Raw genomic sequence first — 7,679 nt, 5'->3', positions numbered from 1 at the left:
GGCTACATGTGCAAATAAGAAAAGGATTAGGACTGGGTTTGTATTATGACGCTTCAGTTTATTATACACCACATTTCGTCAATGCTTTCCACATTTCCTAGTACCTGTAGGCTCGTGATAATTCACTAACGACTGATGTTAAGACAACCACAACAGACCGTTCATGGTGAGTGTACATATGGAAGGCTGATTTCAAATCATTGAGTTCTTATTTGACTTTGCAAGTGAGTACTTCAGTAGGGGAGACCGGGGATAGTTGTAACGTGGGTCAGTTGTAACACTTCCAATTTCTCCAATCAGGGCTAAGTTTCAAATGATGTGACTCATCCTGTGCATGCCCAATTCAGTTCTGCTATCACATGTGAAAAATCAGCACATTTTGTCAAACACAGACAATTTAACATGAAAAAAAGTGATTTGTATGCCAAAAAGTAAGTTTTTCTACTTTATTTCAATTTGTAATAGCATTATCTGCTTTGCAGTTAAACTCATCAAACTTAAATTATGTTATTTGTATGTCTATGGGGATATATTCTGTGTAGGTCTTTAGTGCTAATGTTTTAGCCGTTGGCTGTAATGTTAGCTAGTTCATGGCTATAGGAGTCTGGGTCAGTTGTAACAGCAACAGTCTGGGTTATTTGTAACAATAATGCAGATGTTGCAACTTACCACACTATTACTTTAACTTATATTAAACAAGTTGGGGCAACGACATCAGCAGAGAGAGGTTCACTGGTCGCATTTCTATATGCGGTTAATGCCATTGGCAACACAATTCCTCCACTGTTTGTGTTCCCACACATACATTATGCAGACCTCTGTGTCAGAGATGGACCAGTAGGAAGTACTGGTAGTGGAAATAAATCAGGATGGGTGCAAGAAACAGATTTCCTCATCTTTCTGAAGCACTTTGCAAACCACACCAAGGTAAGCCATGATAAAAAGTAATGGAATTGCGATGCTGGTGAACAACTACATTTTTTCAGCTTCATTGTTATGTTCAAAATTGGTGCAAGAGCTGTAGGTTATAATGCCCACTGAGCCAATGAGGCCAAACTCAAGGAAGACCAACCAAAATTAATGAAATATTCAGTTGCAGAAAATTCCATAATTTGTCTTTTTGGGGGGTTGGAATATGTTCAAAAGTTAGATTTCTGCATTCTGTCACACACACACATAATTACATAAATGGCTCTAAGTGCATTCATGTGTTGAATAAACAAAGATTACACGTTAATGTTTTGTTAGTACCCTTATTTCATTGTGTTACATTTTACCCCAGGATATGTTACAACTAACCCAGACTATGGGGTTAATTGTAACATTTCACTCTTCGTGTTTGAGACCATACCATGCAATGGGTAATTGTGCTGCAGAGAAAATAGCTGCACTATTTAATAGCAGAGACATGTAAATACTTTGCATTACATTTTGAATCCACTACCTTAAACAAGCTCCAATTTACAGACAGAAATGTCAAAAATGTTACAACTATCCCCGGTCTCCCCTACTGTAGGAGAGGTCGCAACATGTAGTTGCAGTCCTGCCATTACAATAGTTAATTGGCTGATCCGCAGGTGCACTCTCTGAATGCCTTGGGTCATGTGGCTCTGAGACTCTAAAGCCTGTTATCTTTTGATGTCAAAGAGGCTGTACTGCAGCCTCACAACTGCCATTTCACGCTGCATTTCTGAAGATATCCTAGTTTTCCATCCCCAAAGCTAGAGCAGGAAGTTTGTGACAAAAGCAGCAGTGCACAGGGCTCAGACTGCAAAGGAGGGGTGCAGATGTTCGGCAGCTGCTTCATTCCTCCATCTGCCCCCCTGGCACCAGCACCTCTTAAACACCACACTTTAATAGAACGCTCCTGACCCTCATGTGCGCTTTGCTCTCACTGACACAGGCGGAGGGACTTCAGATGGCCCGAGAATGACTGCTTTATCTAGAGAGTACTCACTGCACAGAGAGAGGAGTTTCAAAGGGTCTTCAGGCTACAGCCTGCCAGGTGATTTTTATGACAATAAAATTAGACTTCAATGGCACAGCAAGAGAGGCTGCCAGACAGCTTAAGCTATGATTGCAAACAGAGGAAAGGGAGGAAAGGAGGTAGAGCATGTCTTGGGGTCTTAGCTCACCTTCCTGCCCATTTAATGTGGTTGTTCTTGTCTTCAAAGGCGTTCCACTCCTCTTTTTTCCAATGACAATTCAACATTGCTTAAAGCATTAAAGCTTACATACCCTGCCACTACTCATTTTGTATATCTAATACTCTATTTGCTTTTAACTCGCCTTTCAGTAGTATGTAACATATAAACATTTCTATCCGGTGCCTCAGATAGAATCAGCTAATGGCTGCAGGTGTTTACATAACAGCAGTTTCCGACAGAGGACTTGAAAGGTTCTGGGTTATAGCTATACATCTTCCTCTCTTTCTCACTTTCTTTTGACTTTCTCATTGTCTCATTCTCATGCCCTTTCTGTAAGTCTGGTGAGGTCAGATGCCCCCAGTGCTCTTCAAACAACCCCCAGCCCTCAGTTCGGTTTGTGCCCAGAGAAGGGCTGACAATCCTGGACAGGACAATAAGAACAGACCCCCCTTTGTTTCGGCCTCCATGAGTCTGGTGACAGTCCCAGTAAACAGTGGGCACAGGCAGAGGCCAGGCAGGGTAAGCTGCACTAAGGGGCCTTTGACAAGGGGGACTAGTAGAAAAGTAGAACAAACAGTGTTTGAATATCCTGTCAGTAATGCACACACACATACAAACTTCCAAAAGAATAGCCACAACTTGTCTCAAGTGTGTCCCACTAAATTGAATATTTTGGCTAAAATACACAAGCCGGACAAATGGTGAGACAATCTGTTTGGGCCTGTAAAAGAAAATGTTAAAAATAAATGAATAAAATAAAACATGCACAGATTATTTCTGCTTAGCTGCTGAAAAACGTAGACATGCAGTGTACCTGAGTAAGTCTTTTCAGGAAGAAAACTCTGCTGAGTTGAACAGCTGTGCAGCCATGATGACAAGGCTTATTCTATTAGAGCTCATAATGGTAAACTCAAAAGGTCTTTTCTTTTAAAACCCAGCATTTGGCCTGGAGCATTTTGACTGCACACACATGCGCTCTTTCCATTATGATCTTAGGGGATCTGAGCAAATAAACACCTCCCCACTACACTCCAACAGGTTGGAGCATGATGCAAAGCTCCAAAGAAGACCACACAGCGGTGCAGTGAAATATACCTGGAAATGCTTTCACATCCAGGTAACACTTCAAAATATTGTGCTTCTTTCTTTTTACTTCTTTTTAGCTATGACAAGAGTTGATGCTCTTTCTGTCTGCCCGGTTAACACTGCTTAGGAGCTCAAAGCATGCGGTCAGAGGTCAGATTAATATTTATTTCATGTGTTGCCTCAGAGAGCAGCAGGCAGTAGTCCTTTGAAGACCTGTGCATGCAGTGAGGCGGATGAGGTTTGGTGGAAGAGGGGCGGGGTCTGACCAAGTTGACCAACAGACGATACAGTAAAACTTTTTTTCAAGGTAAACTGACCTTCAAATAAAGAAGTGTAGGGCTGGGGTGCCAGGACACAAGAGGGCGGAGGCACATTTTTTGCTCATGCCCCCTCCCTCTTCTGCTGGTCCTGTCCTCCTTCGTCTATGTTTTTGGCGTAACCCCACTGTGTGCGCTGCACAAACCGACGGCCTGTTAAAACAGCCTAACCAGGTGGAGCTGAGCTATTGCAAATGTTCCCCTTCTGGTGTCTCACACTTCCAGGGGCCTCATGAACATATGAGACACAGCTGTGAGACAGGCAGAAGAAAAGAGGGGGGTGGGTATATGAAACAGCTTCAAACTAGTTCACATTGTAAAGCTCAACAACCAAAGAACCAAAACTCAATGTTTAACAACTAAACGTAATGTTTTGCCAGGTACAAAAATCATGAAAAAGGACGGCGATAAAAATTCAAGAGGACTTTTATTAGACTTGAGCAATAACAAATAGGTTACATATACTTTGGAACTGGCAATTGCAACCCAACCCTTATGTCGTTCTTTAATTTGGTATAAATGAGCTTCATGATACTGTGACACATCCAAATGATCTGCAGATATTTTCCACTGAGGAATATGTGATTATCTTATTTGAAATAGTGCACCTTGCAGCTTTCCTCTCCATCACTCACTGCTTTCTTTCAACCTGGTATGTCCTGCCACCCCATGTTTGTCTGCAAGCTGATATCACACTTGGGATCACCAGAGCAGCTTGAACCTGATTTATAGCTCTCAGCAGTCCAGCCAGACCCATCAGTTATAGTTGGTGTTGCTGACAATCAGAGATACCGTTTTAGTTAAGCCTTCTATAACACCCAGCTTAGTAGAGCTTATCCTTTATAGGATGTTATCACTCAGGCGCCCTGTCACTTGTGTCATCAGCACAGAGTCCAGGCTTGACACTGGTTTCCTCATCCAGCCACACACTTATCGGCATCCGTTACTGAGGTGTGTGGGCCTGATAAATGTCCACCCAGTTTCAGCAACTCTCGACAGAGGTCCCATTAAGATTCCTGTCTGTGTAGCGAGAGGCCTTGCCCCTTTGACTCTTGCTTTCATCACTCCGTAAGGCTATGTTGGTCTGTCAATCAGAGAGGACCCTGGGTGATCAGTCAGCCCCTCTTTAGGGGATGCTGGTCTGAGGAGCCATTAGAGAGCAGGCAGCATAGACAGACTGGCCAAAAATTGATGAGAAACAGAGGAGCAGCAGAGCCTGAGGTAGTAAGTGGAGGGGAGGTGGGAGGATTGGCGTGTAGTGGGGGGTAGAAGAGCAAGAGGTGGATGAGCTGAATGTGGATTGTGAAGGGAGGGTGGTTCTGTTTTCTATTTGTGAGGATTAGGTTGACAGATCTGTATTTAGTTTCTTTGGGCCTCTAGCTGCAGCTAATCCCCCTCACCTGCAGCGGCCGCCCCCCCTTTCTTTCCTCTGACCCTGCAGCCCCTTACTTCCCCCATGTTCCCCCTCCTGCCCAGCACAAACACTCATCCCGAGACAAGCACATGACTCGTTGCACTCTGTCTCCTCAGGTTAGGGCCTCACACTCGACACAAATCTCTCTTGGGCCAAAGGAACAGCAGGGGTCTCAGGCTTTCTGGAACAGAAGAAAAAGGACCCCAGCAACCTGTGGTCTTCCACATATTAACATTTTTTCAGCTTGGGTGAGGGGTTGTTCCTCATCACTAAGAGATAGCAATTACTTTGAAATTAAGAGACATTACTACGGAAGCAGCTTGTCAAAGTCACTCAGGGGAAAGAGGGACCATTGGTAAAGCTGCACATTAGAAAATATTCAGGGTCAGGTCAGGGGCACGGACCTCTTCTCTTTAGATCCTGGCTCCCACACGCTCTGAGCAGGCCTTCACACTGTGGAAAAAAAAGACCACAGCACCTCTCCAAACACACGCAGCATGCCTGCCAGCAATTCTGAAAGGTGGGGACTCTTGATGACCTAATAGTTGTAAAATCCAAGCACATTTTTCTGCTTTAATGAAGCGACTTGACTGCAGCACAATGCAACCAAGAGACAGAAACAGGTTCTGAAAGGTTGTTTATGAAGCAAAATGTGTAATTTCCTCAGGGTGTCATATTTATTTAATGTCTTTTTAATGTTTGTAGCTTAAAACAGCTGCAAATAGGCAATAACTGTCTGATATAGTAAACTGAGCTCCTAACAAAAGAATGAGCAGCATTTGTACCATTTAAGAGAGCCTTAAAACACATGTTGGCCAGTATTATCGTTACGCACACAGCCATCATCAAAATTACATTTAAAAATCACTTCCACATGGCTAACAGAAACAATATATATTTGGCTTCTCACAGACGCTAACCACAACCAATTAAACTTGCACCCACCCTACGGAAACCACACACACACACGACACACCTTTGGACAAAAAGCAGCAAGCTCAGCGACACGGCTTTATGAATGTCACATAGGGTGCTGATGTGGATTTTTCTAGATTACCAGGATATGCCTCCTAATTTACACCACTGAGGTGTTAACTGGCCCACACACACTGGATCACTGGTCTTTATCTTCAACGGGAAGACTGGTAGGAATAAGTTTTAAGCTTATGTAGTGATGTGCAAAAAGACCTGAGCCACCCCTCATTTCTTTTTGTTTTGGCAGGAAAATGGGAAACAGGTGAAGGGATTAATTGAAACGTGCAAACATATACGGAGATACAGTTTACAAAGCAAAAATAGTTTGCCCAATTCTAACCAGGTGAAAGTCAACATTTGGTACAACCCCCTTTATTCTTCAACACAGCCTGAACTCTCTTAGGCAAGCTTTCTTATGATATTTATAGTATTCAGGAATAGTTCTCTGGCTTCTTGACGGACCTTCTTGAAGCTCCTTTTGGTCGTTGGCTGCCTTTTGCTCTGTTCTCTATCAAAATGATGCCTTTTTTCCACACTGCTTCAATAATGATGAGGTCCAGGCTCTGGGGAGGCCAATGCATGACTCATAGTGTTCCACTGTGTGTTTCTCTATCCAGGTATGCTTTTACTGCATTGGCAGTGTTTGGGATCATTGCCATGTGGAAAAAAGAAAGTTCTTGTGTGTCATGCAATTTCCAGATCAGATTACATTGTTGATTAACATCTCACAACACTTTTCTGCATTCATAGTTTCATTGATTTTGACAGGATATCCAACACCTTGTTTTGCAGATGGCTTCAGACATGCGCTGTGGCACCTCTGACTTCAACTCTTCCATACATATTGATGATGAGTTGAACCATCTTTAAAAAAATAAATAAATAAATTGGATTCATTAGTTTTCAGAAGTTGAAACTGACAAAGTTGTATTTTTACTACAGCATTTGTATACAGCATTTGTATTCTATTTTTATCCTATTGTATATTTTATTCTATTTATTCTACTGTATATAGTATTTTATTTTATTCTATTCTGTACATTTGTGTACAGTATTTTATTCTTATTGTATTCTAATTTTTGCTATGTAACTTTTGCACTGTCCACTCCTGCTGTGACTTATCTTATCTTATTTTCTTCCTATTTGTTAAGAATATGGCTCCATGCCGTTCCTCTGCTCTAGATCATTTTTAGATCTGCCACTTCTTTTGTCCACCACTTGTCCAGTTTCTTCAGATTTATTAAGGTCACAATGCGCGCAGTACTGAGATATTCTATGTTTTCAGTTAATAGCTCTTTGGAAATCACCTTGTTCGTCCAAAAATGGTACTTTCTGTCTCTCAAACCGTGTTGTCTTTTGGATTTTCCCTAAATGTAACAGAAGAAATTGAAAAGTATTTACTTCACAATGTGTGAAGTATCTAAAGTGTCTAAAGATACAGTTTAAAATTGTCTCTTTGCCAAGATGTCTGTTAGGTGTCAGCACAACACTGTTCTACCTCTTGACATAAGTGAGTTTTTATGCTTGAATGATTCATAAGTCACTGTTAAGTGACCTAACAAAAAACAGGCCTTCAGAAAGCCTGGGGAACTATTGCTTAAGACCACTTTAAAAATAACTTTTTTTTAAAAAAGTCTGAAGAATGTTAGTGTTGCCTGTTTATCAAAATCACATTAGTCTGAAGCAGCACCACTTTTATTTATTTATTTAAAAAAAAAAAAAAAATTACACATAACATAT

The sequence above is a fragment of the Maylandia zebra genome, linkage group LG20 (assembly GCF_041146795.1).
Source record: "Maylandia zebra isolate NMK-2024a linkage group LG20, Mzebra_GT3a, whole genome shotgun sequence".
Lineage (NCBI taxonomy): Eukaryota > Metazoa > Chordata > Actinopteri > Cichliformes > Cichlidae > Maylandia > Maylandia zebra.
Note: the sequence above shows the minus strand (reverse complement) of the source record.